Genomic DNA, 15,615 nt, shown 5'->3' with positions numbered 1-15,615 from the left:
AAATCATCATAAGAGAAAAGTACTGGCTGATCCATGCTGAAAAGTTGAAAGTTCAGGGCAGCTTTAGCAGCAGCCTAACTGAAGGCTTAGCCTATGTCCCCAAGGACCCCTCTCTCTGCTCTCCATCCTCTGAGCTGGCTCCTCTGTTTGCTCTGCATATTGACTCCTCTTTCCCATGCCAGCAGCATTAACTACACTTCATCATAGACTCAGGATAGCTTGTTTCCTTCATAATCACCTCCTCCTTCTGAAGTTGAGTCTATCAGCCTCTGTAGTCATATGAGCCAATTCCTTACAATACATCTCCCTAAAGAATTGGCTCACATGATTATTCAGGCTGATGAGTCCCAAGATCTGCAGGATGAGTCAGCACTTTGGGGACCCAGGAGAATGGATTCAGTCATTCCACTAAAAAGCCAGCAGTTCTGGAGACCCAGGAAGCACTGATGTTTTGGATGGAAGGCAATCTGGCTGGAGGAATTATCTCTTTTTTGGGGGAAGGGTCAGCATTTTTTCCATTCTGGTCATCAACTGATTGGATGAGAACCACCCACATGAGGGAGGACCGTCTGCTTTACTCAGTCTGCTGACTTAAATGTTAATTTCATCCAAAGATACCATCACAGAAACACCCAGAATAATATTTGACCAAATATATGGGCACCACTTGATGCTGACATAAAATTAACCACTACAGTTTCACTGGTCCATGCTGTTTTTCCGCCTCTGAGGCCCAAGTATAGGGTCATCTACTTATGGGTTGTGAATAGGGTAAAATAGTTCTTTCATAGGAAAATTATGAGACTATTGCCCAAAAGATAGAGGGGAAGCCAAGGGGAAAAAAAGAAATGTCTACTGCAAGTCACTAATATATACATATGAGAGCTAAAATGTGAAGGAACTAATAAGTGATTGCTGTGTGCTAGGTATTATCCTAAGCATTTTATATTACCACTGGGTTGATGAAGTTATTGAAAAAGTTCTCTTGTGGAGTTTCCATTGTAGCTCAGCGGAAATGAATCTGACTAGCATCCATGAGGACTTGGGTTCAATCCCTGGCCTTGCTCAGTGGGTTAAGTATTTGACATTGCTGTGGCTGTGGTGTAGGACGGCAGCTACAGCTACAGCTCTGATTCAACCCCTAGCCTGGGAACCTCCACATGCTACAGGTTTGACCCTAAAAAGACAAAAAAGAAAAAAGAAAAAGTTCATTTGTATCTTTTAATTCCTTCAGCTGTAGATTTATGATGAATAAAAAAAGCATCCATTTCTCTTCACCCCTCACTCCCAAACCACAAGAAGGAAAACTAGGGTTACAAATGCATGACCTCTCCTTGCCCCTGTGGGAATACATCTTCTTTTAAATGTAGTATTTCCAATCCAGAGAGAAATTTTGCTCAGAGGTTGTAGGCACTTTGAAATAGCCCTAGAATATTGGTCTACATTATTATCCTTTTAAACTAAATTCCTGAATTATCTAGCCAAGGATAAAGAAACATAGTAAAGCGGGGTGGGGGAGTTTGTGTAAGATTGATATTATTCCTTCCTTAAATATTTATAAAGAGTTAGCATTGCAGTCTTTGAGACTGCAAGTTTTTAAATTTCTTTAAGTCTTTTCAACAGGTATAGAACTATTCTATTTCTTAGAACAATTCAATATATAGACGATTCAGTTTCTTTAATAGATACAGAACTGTCGAGATTTTAAATTTTTTCTAGTGTCCATTTTGGTAATTAAAAATGTTTTATCCATTTCATCTAAACTTTTAATAATATTCTCTTGTCTATTAAATGTCTAGTGATGGATGGTCTTTTTATTTTAGATATTGGTCTTTTTATGTTTTCTCTCTTTTTTTCTTGATCTGTTTTATCCAAGGTTATCACTTGTGTTAAGAACAAACTTTTGCCTTTATTTCCTCAATTATATGTTTCTTACCTCTTTCATTGATTTCTGCTCATAGTATTTCCTTTTTTCTATTTTATTTGGGTTTAATTTGCCTGAAATGAGAATTAGGTTTATTGCTTTTCAATATTTCTCCTCTCTCCCCTTCCCTGACCCACCTCCCTCCTACCCAATATGCATTTGGAACTATAAATTTCCTTTTTGTCATGACTATTTAATATGTCACTTTCATTATCATTCAGCTCATAATATTTTCTAATTTCATTTGATTTTTTGATTCTTGAGTTATTCAGAAGTATATTACATAATTTTAAAATATTTGGGGGATTTTTTTATCTTCTTTTATTGATTTATATTTTTCTTTTATTGATTTATTACCAATTACTTTTGATAATTATCTTCTTTTATTGATTTATGTTTCAATTACTTTGTAGTCAGAGAACATATTACATATGATGTAATTTTTTTTGGAAAAAAAAGTTAAGACTTCCCTTAAGGCCAGTATAGTATGTATTGTGTTAATGTCCGCTGTTAACATAATGACAGCAGCTCTCTGTTAGTGTCTGCCTTATATCTTTTACCATCCTTTCACTCTTACCCTTTCTGTAACTCTTCATTTAAAGTGATTCTGGAGTTCCCATCGTGGCTCAGGGGTAATGAACCCGACTATTATCCATGAGGATGCAGGTTTGATCCCTGGCCTTGCTCAATAGGTTAAGGATCTGGCGTTGTCCTGAGCTGTGGTGTAGGTCACAGATACAGCTCAGATCTGGCATTGCTGTGGCTGTGGTGTAGGCCAGAAGCTGTAGCTCCAATTCAACCCCTAGCCTGGGAACTTCCATATGCCAAGGGTATGGCCCTAAAAAGCAAAAAAATAAAATAAAATAAAAAAGTGATTCTATTGTTGATAGCACATAGTTGGGTTCTTTTTTTATTCAATCTAATAATCTTTTTTTTAAAAAACTTGATTATTTGGCTCATTTATATTAAATGGAATAATTGATATAATTGGGTATAAGTCCACCATCTTTATTTTCTTATTTTTTATTTTTTTATTTTTGGCCACCCTGTGGCATATGGAGCTCCTGGGCCAGGGATCAGATCTGAGCTTCAGTCGAGACCTAAGCCAAGGCTATGGCAATGCCAGGTCCTTAACCCACTTTGCTGTGCTGGGGATTGAACCTGCATCCCAGCACTCCCAAGACACCACTGTTTTGCCACAGTGGGAGCTCCTAAGTCCACCATCTTGCTACTTATTTTACATTTGTTCATCTGTTCTTTGTTCTTTGACTCCTTCTTTTGGATTAACCAAGTGTATTTTATCATTTCATTTCTCTGCTCCATGAGATGGTTAGTTTTAAATTATTTATTTTTCCCTTAGGATTTCTCTAGAGACAATAATATGCCTCCTTGATTTAATATATAGTTCATCCTAACCTTGTGCTATTATTGTTATAGATTTTATTTATAGTCTTTGAATCTCACAAGATATTATTATTAATTGTTACCTGAAGCCATCACTAATATTTCATGTTTACCCACACATTTATACTTCCTGATGCTCTTCATTCCTTCTTTCAGTTCAATGTTTTCACATCATCATTTCCTCTCATTGTTTCAGTAGTGTAGGTCTGCTGGTGAAAACGTCTCTCATTTTTCTCTCTTTCTTTTTTTCTTTTTACAGCCACACCTGAGGCATATCAGCATATGGAAGTTCCTGGGCTAGTGGTAGAACTGAATTTACAGCTGAGGCCTACACCACAGCCACAGCCACACTGGATCTGAGCCACATCATCTACCTATGCCACAACTTGTGGCAACACCAGATCCTTAACCCAGTGAGGCAGCCCAGGGATTGAACCCACATCCTCAAGGACACTATGTTGGGTTCTTAACCCTCTGAGCCACAATGGGAACCTCCATTTTATTTTTTCTGAAAATGTCTTTATTTTGACATTTTATTTTTTGGCTGCACCTGTGGCACATGGAGTTTCCCAGGCTAGGGGTCAAATTGAAGCTGCAGCTGCTGGCCTACACCACAGCCACAGAAACGTAGAATCCCAGCCCTGTCTGTGAACTACACCACAGTTTGCAGCAAGGATGGATCGATCCCTAACCCACTAAGCCGAGGTCATGGATCCAACACACATCCTCATTGATTCTAGTCAGGTTCATTACCACTGAGCCACAACAGGAACTCCTTGATGATATTTTAAATAAAGTATAAAGTTATAGGTTGACAATCTTTTATTTTCAGCATTTTGAAAATGTTATTACCCTATCTCCAGTCTTCCGTAACTTATGTTGAAAACTCAACCATTAATTTTATTGCTGTGCCTTTGAAGTTAATGTATCCTTTTTCTCTGCTTTTAAGATTTTCTCTCAGACTTTGATTTTTAGAAGTTTGACAAAAATATGTCTATGTATAGTTTGTTTGTTTGTTTGTTTTGGCCACAGCATGAAGTGGCTTGATGTGGGATGTCATTTCCCAGATCAGGGATTGAACCTAGGCTGCTCTGGTAAAAGTGCCATCTTATTTGTCCTCTTCTAGTATCTTGCTGAAATATGGTAGACATCTCAACTTTTTTCCATGTGTCTCTAATGTTCTGTTTTATTTTTATATGTGCTTGCTTTCTATCTGTGCATGAATTTAGGTATTTTCTATTGTACTGTCTTAGAGTCTGGTAATCTTGTCTCTTCTTCTCTGTACATTCAATGATTCTCGACTTCAGTATTGGGTTCTTTTTTAAAGCATATCCACCTGACTTTTTTTTTTTAAAGTAAATTTCATATCTGTGTTGACATTCCTTATCTTTTCATCCATTTTCCCTCTTTCCTTCTATTTCCTGTAATACATTAATCTGTTAAAATCCTTGTCTGCCAGCTTCACTGTCTAGATTATCTGTAGGTCTGGTTCTGTTGTTTATCTTTTCTCTTGGTTATAATTATCAAATTTCCTGTTTCTGTACTTACCTAGTAATTTTTTATTATTTGTCAGACATTGTATGTAAAAGCAATGCAGAGGCTCCATATGATGCCCACCACGAGAAAGGGTTTCCACTTTCCCTGTTAGGCAATAGAATGAGGGGTTTTATCTTTCAGAGGGACAGAGTTACATTGCGGCTATTGTAAGACTTAGTCCACTACTGGTTGACTTAGTCCACTACTGGTTTTTCCCTATTCTGCAAACATAGACTTTCTGGACTTTTGATTGGAGCCTGCAAGATCTCTGCTTCTCAGTCCTGAAAGACTGGGAAATTTAGTGCTGTAATTTGAGGCTGTGAACTTAACTCTTTACCTTGCACTTCGTGCCTCATCCTAACTCCCAAATCTGGAAGATGTCCTAAGAAGTGCCTGGCTATGTGTTTGAATGGCAGGACCCCTTTCTCTGGTTAGACTTTTTCACCTTAGCACTATGAATCTACAGGAGATTGTACTATGCATTTTGGAAGTCTTTGGCCAAACTTCCCAGCCTTCTCTGCATAGCTCCTGAACTCAGAAGATGTCCCAAGGGGAAAACCAGCTGTGTTTAGCATTTCTCAAGTTTTTAGTTTCTCTGACTAACCCCATGTGATTACTAAAAACTTCACTGGTTTCTCTTTCCTCAAGAAAATTCTTTATAAGCCAAGTCTAATTCTCAGTCCATGCCCAGAATTGTCAAATACTCCCAAAGAAAAGAACAGCTAGTTTATGTAGCTCTCATTGCTTCCTCATTTCCTGACACCCTTAAAAATGCAGCTTGTGTAATCTAGCTGGCTCTTTCTAGTTGTTGCAATGGAAATTATAGCCTGCCAAGACCTGCTACATTTCACGCAGGAACAGAAGTCCTCTGGTCCTTATATTTTGAGGATAAAGACCCTTCAATATGGTTACAACTTCAAGAACTGAAAAGGGCCTATAATACTTGGATTCCAGAAGGTAGCAGTTTATGTTGGTTACCCAGGCTTAAGCTCTCAATTGCAGAGGGCCTGAGCAAATATGTAGCATGGCTTTGGAAGCTATTGCTATACTTGATGAGGGAGGAAAGTTGTTGAAATGAATCGTGGCTCTTCCTTTGACCATTTAAGCTTGCAGCAACAACCATAGCTAGCAGCAATAAAAATTGACTTTTTGCAAAGGTAGGAAAGGGGTCCTTTCCACTTTTTGTGGGTAATATTTAAACAAGATTAAATATGACTCAAAGATTAAATAAATTTGTACTATATCTCACAGAGGGAAACATACTTGTTATACTGTTATTTCTAGTAGTATGACCAGGCAACTAAGTACAGAATTGACTCAGAGCTGTGGGACTTTGAAGATATTTTAGAAATGCCTTAATAATTTCATTTTGCTTAAATTGTCTTTTCCATGTATCTATAGATAGATACACAAATATATATATGTATATGTGTATGTACGTGTATGTATGTGTATAATATATTTTTTTTCTCTACCCTCACTTTTTTTTTTTGGTCTTTTTAGGGTGTACCCGAGGCATATGGAGGTTCCCAGGCTAGGGGTCAAATCAAAGCTGTAGTTGATGGCCTATGCCACAGCCATAGCAATGCCAGATCCCACAGCTCACAGTAACACCAGATCCTTAACCCACTGAGCGAGGGCGAGGGATCAAACCTGCATCCTCATGGATACTAGTCAGATTTGTTTCTGCTGAGCCACCGTGAAAACTCCCCTCGACCCTCACTTTTCAATCATTATTAATATAAAATGGGGACTTAATTTTTAAATTATACTGTTAAATTATATTACTCTTTTTCAAGAACAATATTGATATTGTAAACTAGATCCATAACTTTTATATTGTGACTTTACTGGTTTTTAGTTTTTTTGTTTTTATTTTTTTTACTTTATGTTTTGGTCAGTTGAAGGATGCCTTCAAGTTATTTCTTCTAGAAGATATATTGGTATTTTGTAAGTAATTACATGCTTGACTATGTTACTTATTGTCTTCATGAATGAAAAATAACTTCAAAGTCCTCAGGCTACAAATTTTTCCTCCCAAACCTCCAGAGCAGTCATGCTCAGCCTTGAGTGTACAGGGCCATTTCCTTGGAGTTTTACAAAAACTAATGCCTGGGTCCAATCTCCAGTGATTCTGATTTAATTGGCCAGAAATGTGGCCTGGGTATTAGGATTAAAAAGGAAATAAACAGAGTTCCTGCTATGGCTTAGCAGGTTAAGACCTGACATAGTGTCATTGAGGCTGTGGGTTCCATCCCTGGCCTTGCTCAGTGAGTTAAGGATCCAATGTTGCTGCAAGGTGCAGCATAGGTTGCAGACGTGGCTTGGATCTGGTGTTGCCATGACTGCGACCTAGGCACCTAGCCCAAGAACTTCCATATACCACAGGTGTGGCTGTAAAGAGAAAAAAAAAAAAAAAGAAAGAAAGAAAAAAAAGGGAAATAAAGCAATAATAATGAAAAATATGCTTGGACTCCACTCTGGGTCAACTAAATCCCAATTTTTGGAGTGAGGCTCTGGCATTGGCACATTTTTTCTGCCTTTTGTGTGAAAAATTCTCTATTTTGCCAACCCCACTGTCAGTTCCAACTGTGTCAATCTTGTTCTTTATTGCTGTTGACCTGGATTCGAACTTTTCTTTTTTTTTTTTGCTTTTTAGGACCACACCCAAGGCATATGGAGTTTCCCAGGCCAGCGGCTGAATCGCAGTTGTAGCTGCTGGCCTATTCCACAACCACAGTAACATAGGACCTGAGCCACGTCTGCAAACTACACCAAGGCTCACGGCACTGCCGAAGCCTTAACCCACTGATAGAGGCCAGGGGTCGAACCTGTGTCCTCATGGGTGCTAGTCATATTCGTTAACTGCTGAGCCACAACACGAATGCTCAAATTTTTGCGTTTACATTTTTTGATTTTTTTTGGCAATACTTTCTTATCTGTCATTGCCCTTTAACTTGCTCTATAGTCTCTTTAAGCCAGATGATCTTCTTATGGCCTTTTCCCCTCTTTCACTCTGGAAGTGAGTCATTTTACATCTTACAAAATAGTTTTATGTTTTCTTTTGAAGGCTTTCTTTCTTCCATATCGCCAGAATGACGCTCCTTGCCCTTTTTGCCATAGTGGTTTTTGGTCAGACCCCTATTTTGGTTGTTACTGTGGTTTGGGTTTCCACATGTTCTTTTCTCTCATTTCAGATATGGCCAAACTGATCTTATTGGCTCCACTCTGCAGTGGTATGGATGACAGAGGATTACTTTTCTCAGATCCTCCTCTATAGTATAATTGTGAACATTCCCATCTCCCAGTCTAATCCCAAAAGTTAAGGAGGCTTTGCTTTATGGGGAAACATCTTCTCCCTCTCTGGCCTGTCCCTTGCATATTCCCATAGGCCAAAATGTACTTTTAAATACTTTTTCCAGCATCACTCTTTCCATGTTGTTTTTCCTCTATCATCCATGTGTAGTGCTTTCTTTGTGCAGACTTCTTTTCTTAGGAAGCTACATACTAACTCCAGAACACATCTCCCACTTTACTTCTGGCCCGGGTGTTTTTTTGGTGTTTTCCATGTCTGCCAGATGGTGACGTGGGCTGAAGAACAATAGCAACCCCAGGGAGTGACCACAGTGGGCCAGGGGATGGCTGATGTGCTTTCTTGTGGGTTCTTGGCAGGCTCTCTGAGGCAGTGGGGTAACAGGGGGACAGATTCAAAGTACCTTCCTGGACCTTTTATTCAGATGGATGAAGTCAACTGAAGTAAAAACTGGACAGGCTACTGTCAATACGCCCATGTCTGGATTATAACTAGTATAACCTACAAAGCTCCATGGCTGATTTTAGGGTATATAATGTGGAGAACCACTGATTTGTTCAGCAGTTGAAAAAAGCTGCAGAAGGGACTACTGGAGCCCCATCTCAAACTGGAACGTCAGGCGGAATTTGAGCAGAATAACTCCGTGGAGGTGGGATTCAAGTGTTGACCAACACAATAAGTGAGCATGTATTGCTGTCATCCTTATGATGGTGTTGCTAGGAGAGAGACTCTAAGAGGGGAGGAGAAGGGGCAGGAGTGAGAAATGGCACAGAAACAGCATTGCCAGGACTCAGATCCCAAGTAGGTGCAGCAGAAAGGAAAGGGAAGAGCCATACCCAGGATGCTGACCTCCTGAGTGATCTTGGCCAGAATAAATGCCTGTCTGGTCCTTTTAGAAATGGCATAAGATTAAAAGGGAGCAGTTGTTATTACTTAGCTCTATCCATTCACTAGTGAGTATTTATTCAACACCTATCTGCCAGGCATTTTGCTAGATCATGGGGATGCAATGATTTCCTAGAGATCCTTGCCCTCCTAGAGCCTTTAGGCTAGATGCTTTAGAGACAGCATCATTCAAATAAATCTCACCAGTGAACGTTATGATATAACATGAGGGGAATGCTCTGAAGGAAAGGACCTCCTGCTCTGAAGACATGTCATAAGGGAGGCTGAGGAGGAGGGGCTAGGGATCTGGGATGCAGCACTCCAGGCAAAGGAAGAGCCCAGTGGACTCCGTGTGATGAGAGCAGATTCAAGACAAGGCAGGGCAGGTGAGTGAGCAGAGCTTCACAGGAGAGGAGGCACTTGTCACCTGTAAGCCCTGTCCTGCCCAGCCCTGCATCGCTCATTTCCATCAAGATCTCTGACTTGTAAGGAGTTGCTGATGGAGTCAGACTAAGGAAGCAAGAAGTTTGTTTTTTTGTTTTTTTTTTAATGCGCTATAATATATGATGACATTCTATAATATATGATGATTATATTATGAAAATAACAAAACCTAATTTTCTTCATGAAGCTGCTATAAATATTTAATCTGGCTTGGAAGTTCAATGGTGGCCCAATAAATCTACATTGTAAACTTGACCAAAGCCATCTCTTCCTGTAAAGCCTGTGGATTTTCCAGGGGGAAAATCACTAGATCAGACATCATCTCTGTATGAAAAGGAGGAAACAAGCACTTGTGTGCCTGTACCCCACTTCTCAGGATTTATGAAGCCTCTGTTACTCCAGCCTTCAAACAAATTTACTCTCATCTGTGGTCACAAAGTTGATTCCTCTTTACTTGTGTCTTTCTTTTCCTTATTCCTCTGCAAGTTCTATCATAAACTAGGGTAAATGAGGAAAAAAATATAAAACCCCATCAGAAAAAATAAATCCTAACCGCTCAGGAAGCACATCTGATGTTTTCCCACTCATAGTTTCTCAAACGTGGTGGATTGTTCTGTCAGAATTACTGCAGGCTGATTTTCCCCCCATTAAAAAAAATTGAGGTATAATTGATTTACAGCGTTGTATTAATATCAGGTGTACAGCAAAGTGATTCAATTATACATATCTATATATCTATTCTTTTTCAGATTATTTTTCCTTATAGGTTATTACAAAATATTGAGTAATTTCCCTCTCTTATATAGTAGGTCCTTGTTGGTTATCTATTTTATATATAGAAATGTGTATATGCTAATCCCAAACTCCTAATTTATTTCTCTCTGCAGTGTTTCCCTTTTTGTAACAGTAAGTTTGGTTCTGAAATCTTTGAGTCTGTTTCTGTTTTGTAATTAAGTTCATCTGTATCATTTTTCTAAAAAGTTCACATATGAGTGATCTCCTATGATATTTGTCTTTCTCTGTCTGACTTACTTCACTTAGTATGTCTCCATTTTTTTTTTTTTTTTTTTTTTTTTTTGTCTTTTTGCCTTTTCTAGGGCTGCTCCCTCGGCATATGGAGGTTCCCAGGCTACGGGTCTAATCCAAGCTGTAGCGGCCGGCCTACACCACAGCCACAGCAACGTGGCATCCGAGCCACGTCTGCTACCTACACCAGAGCTCACGGCAACGCCAGAGCCTTAACCCACTGAGCAAGGCTAGGGATCAAACCCGCAAACCTCATGGTTCCTAGTCAGATTCGTTAACCACTGCGCCACGACAGGAACGCCATGTCTCCATTTTTTTATTTGATTTTTTCCCCCTCTGAACTGTTTGATTCTATCTATCTATCTATCATCTATCATGGCTTATTTCCTCAGTTAGGGCTTTTATTGACTTTAACCCCAATAGAACTTCACCTTTTGGTCCACATGCTTGCTACTGGGATCCAACAATCCCAGACCCTCTCTCTTATTCTAATCTTCCCCTACCTGCCCTCGCTCCCCCTACCCCCCCACCCCGCCCCCGCCCCCGCTCCCGCCCCAGCCCCTCACGTCTCCATCCTGCACTCTCTCTCTTGCTCTCTCCACACTTTTCACACTCCAGCCTTGGCTCTCATCTTGCCCTTGCCCCTGCTCTCTTTCTTACTCACACTTTCTCCCCCTTTCTTCTTTCGCTCTTGCTCTCTCACACCCCATCTCCCTCTTTCCCTCTTATTCTTCCTCCTGTAATTTGTAAAACCATCTTTCCCCACATTTGTAGTTTCAGCTACCACCTGCACAGAGGTATCTTCTCTATATTTGTAGTCACGGGGTTCTTTGAGTGGCTAATAACAGAAACCTACTTTGGCTGCAAAAAAAAGGAGGGGAAATTTACTAGAAGGTCACAGAGACATTTCACAGAATCAAGAGGTGAACAGTCATGAACCGAAATGGCTCTAGGGTCCACTGCTAGTACATTAACATAATACTAGTAATTCTTAGCCTCCTGGTTTTCCTATTCCTGCCTTCAAATTCCTGGGAGAGAGAATTTGACTAATTCAGATATAACCATGGATCAGTCAGTTCTGGATAGAGGTGCAGGGTTGCCACGTGCAGACGAGACCATTTGTGGTCTGTCCACATCTATGGCGCTGTTCTTAGTGTTTAACTAGGTCCCAACCCAGATGGCTGTACTCAGAAATACTGATCAAGTCCTGGTTTTCTGACTCTTGGACAGTAGAACCACTTGGATGTACCATAGCAGTGACTGAAATTCTCATCTTCTCTCTGACATCCACTCTTCAGTGAGATTCACTCTCACCAAGATGATAGTCTCTTGCCCGGTCCTCCAGCCTGGCTGTTATCACCAGGCCCTCTATATCCTCACCCCACACTACACATCTTGTACCAATCATACAAACCCAAATCAGTGTGCAAGAAATAGGAGAATCCAATAAACCAGAAAACATAAAGCTCAGGGGCTAATTATAAAAAGTTCACACAGATTCTTCAACTAGAATTGGGCTTTGGTCACAGTAAAGAGAAAGTTTGCTTTAAAAATATGAATTGCCACAGAGTTCCCTTCATGGCACGGTGGTTAATCCAACTAGGAACCATGAGGTTGTGGGTTCGATCCCTGGCCTTGCTCAGTGGGTTAAGGATCCGGCATTGCCATGAGCTGTGGTGTAGGTCGCAGATGTGGCTCAGATTCCATGTTGCTCTGCTGTGGTGTAGGCCGGCAACTACAGCTTGGATTAGACCCCTACCCTGGGAACCTCCATATGCCAAGGGAGCAGCCCTAGAAAAGGCAAAAAGTCCAAAAAATAATATGAGTTGCCTAATGATTCATATATTTATCCACTTAAAATATTTTCTGAGCACTGATTCTGTGCCGTTTCTACCGGGGGCCATGACCACGATGATGATCAACATTAGGCAAGTCCCAGATCTGGGATCCTCTGGTCTAACAAGGATGATCAGGAACTAGTGAAAGAGACTTACAGAGCTCTATGTAATTTATAACTGCTTTAAGTGCTCCAAAGGAGAGGTATGAAGGTCTTTGAGAGCAGTTAATGGGAGGCCAGGGGAGTCTTTCCCTGAGAAACTGATGTTTGCTCTGAGATCAGAGGCCAGGAGTCGGGGTGTCAGGGAGCAGAATTCCAGAAAAGCCTTCCAGGCAGAGAAAAGGGTATGCGTGGGCTCTGGTGCATTTGAGGAACTAGGAGCCTGGTGTGCAATGGGAGAGCAGAGATGCATGCAGAGCAGGGGAGGAGGCAGAAGGGCCAGCAGGCAGGGCCAGCCCTCGTGAGCAGGTTACAGATTTTATCTGAGAAGCCATCAGGGGCTTTTTAAGCAGTAATATAACAGAATCAAGTTCAAGTTTTAAAGTGGTCATCCTGGCTGCTGTGTGGAGAATGACTTGGAAGGGATTTGAGAGGATATGGGCAAAGAGAGGAACACGTCGAGGGAGATCTGGAAGTGACTATTGTGAAATGTCTGCAGATACATAGAACTGGCAGAAGACCAACACTCTCTGATAATTTTATGGCTCTTTTCACTTTGAACCTGCCAGTCATCCAGTTCAGAGGTTGTGTGAACATAATAATAACGTCAAAACAGAAATTTTAAATGACTAGGATTTGCCCCAGATGATGAAATAATAATAATATCATGTATGAATCAAAGATAAATCCTAGGTTTCTGGCTTGAGAAATTAGGTAAGTGTTTGGTATGACTGAATACACCATCTCCTTTATTTCTCTCTGAGTGAAGTTTATCCAACAAGAAGGGGCCATCCTGGTTATGCCTTTTCTTCAGTTGGTCAAGTTTCTAACTCAGTCTACATATTTAATTGGTTTCTTTTGTCATCCACCATATTGGAAATAATTTACCTTTTAAAAAAATGCTTGTATTTTCTCTAAAGGCCTGTAAATATCACATTTGGGCGATTGCAGGAAATACCGAATTTAGGTACTTAAGTTATTATGAAAGATATGCTTCAAAACCCTCTGGCAGTTTATGACTCACTCAAACTTAAGTTTATTAAGAACATATTGAGACATTTCAAAAGTATCATTTTAAGTGTTGACAACTGTTTATGCTGATGGGAAAGCTGGAGGCAATCTGAGTATCCATTACTAGAGAATAGGAAGGCAGAATGTGGTGGACACAGAGGTTAAAAGGAACAGACTAGATGTCCATACTGCAAGGCCTGTGCTCAGTACATGGTTATTTCAGTGGGGAAGTTGGTGTTGAGGCTAGAATATTTCAGAATCACAATAAAGTTTAATTTCCCTACAAGATTTTAATAATTAAAATCCCTCTTCCTTCTTTCCTTCCCTTCACTCATTCAGTTAATGTTTTTTGAGTCTCAGCTGCCATGGGAGCTACCAAGCATACTGTAAAGAACAGCTTAGATGTTGTTCCTTCCCCCGTGGGAATGGGGAGACAGACAAGAACAAGCAATTCCATAAATAAAGATATGGAGGAGTTCCTGTAGTGGGTTAAGAATCCAACTGCAGGAGTGCTCGTCATGGTGCAGTGGTTAACGAATCCGACTAGGAACCATGAGGTTGCGGGTTCAATCCCTGGCCTTGCTCAGTGGGTTAACAATCTGGTGTTGCCATGAGCTGTGGTGTGAGTCACAGACACAGCTCAGATCCCACATTGCTATGGCTGTGGCGTAGGCCGGTGGCTACAGCTCTGATTGGACCCCTATCCTGGGAGTCTCCATGTGCTGCAGGTGTGGCCATAGAAAAGACAAAACAAACAAACAAACAAAAAGAATCCAAATGCAGTGGTTTGAGTCGCTGCAGAATTGCAAATTCAATCCCCAGCTGGCGCAGTGGGTTAAGAATCCAGCATTGCCACAGCTGTGGCATATGTCATAACTGCAGCAACTGCAGCTCAGATTCATCCCTGGCCTTGGAACTCCATATTGCCACAGTGTGGCCAAAAAAGGAAAAAAAAAAAAAAGATGTTGGGGAGTTCCCTTATGGCACAAAGGGTTAAGGAACTCACGTTGTCACTGCAGCAGCTTGGGCCATTGATGTGGCACAAGTTCAATCCCTGGCCCAGAAACTTCCACATGTCATGGGCTCAGCCAAAAAAAAAAAAAAAAAAAAAGATATGGGTACAAACTGTGATGAGTTCTTTGAAAAAAAAGTCATGTTGCTAAATTATAAATAGGTAGATGAGAGTAGGCCTTTTGACAAAGTGGCATTTGAGTCGAGAGCAAAAGCATGGTGTTTCTTCAGAAAGTGAGAGAGGATTGTTTCAGTCTACATAAATAGCATGTCCCACATATCCAAAGAGGAAAAGGGCCTGGTCTTTATGAGAAAATGAAAGGATGCACCTATGAACAGGGGGTATGAGGTGAGGCCTGAGAAGCATGTGGAGGCCAGGCCATTATACACCCTCTACTAATCTTAGATGTTAGTCCACAGGCAACTGGTGTCTGTTGAAGGATTTTGTGCTAGAGAGTAAAATGATTTGACTGACATTATAAGACCACGCCGTCTTTGGCCACTATAAGGAGACAGGATTGGAATTGGAGCAAGCATGGGTGCAGGAAGAAATATTAGAACGTTTTTCATGAGTTCGGTGAGAAGTGTCTTGGACAAGGAAGTAGCAGTGGAGATGGAGAGGACTGGGTGGATTTGAGAGATATTCTAATGGTAGAATAAATAGAACTTGGTGTTACATTAGATATAATAATGAGAGAAAGGTGAAATCCAGGAAAACTCCTCGGTTTCTCACTTGAGCAATTAGGTTGATGTTGATGAGTCAGATAGGCTGGTGGAAAAATCACATTTTCAAGAAAAGATCAGGAGTTCCATTTTGGACATGTAGAGATTCCTGTGCAGTTGTATACAATTGGTTAAATGGTTCTAGAGTTAAAAGACCAATCAAGTTGGGTAAATAAATGTATGAGTATAAAGAACAAGAAACATACTTTGATTTATTAGAATTCATAGATTAACCAAGAGGGAAGTATACAGTGAGAAGAGAAGAGGCCCCCAGGGTGAAGCTCTGAGAACATCCAGTGTTAGGAAAGAAAGTGTCAGGAAGGAGGAGAGGCTGGGAGAAAA

The 15,615-nt window shown here is 40.5% G+C and overlaps 1 protein-coding gene across 3 annotated transcripts in view; it reads left to right on the top strand.

Annotated features, from left to right (window-relative positions):
- The window catches only part of TOMM7 (translocase of outer mitochondrial membrane 7), a 346,781-nt gene that overhangs the window by 170,520 nt on the left and 160,646 nt on the right, over nt 1-15,615 (top strand). The window lies entirely within an intron of this gene.

Source organism: Sus scrofa, chromosome 9 (genome assembly GCF_054392235.1).
Source record: "Sus scrofa isolate SSC_HxYL_T2T_F1_AM1 chromosome 9, Sscrofa_HxYL_maternal_Yorkshire_Landrace_v2.0, whole genome shotgun sequence".
NCBI classification, from domain to species: Eukaryota; Metazoa; Chordata; class Mammalia; order Artiodactyla; family Suidae; genus Sus; species Sus scrofa.
Note: the sequence above shows the minus strand (reverse complement) of the source record. Positions and strands in the feature narration are given on the sequence as shown.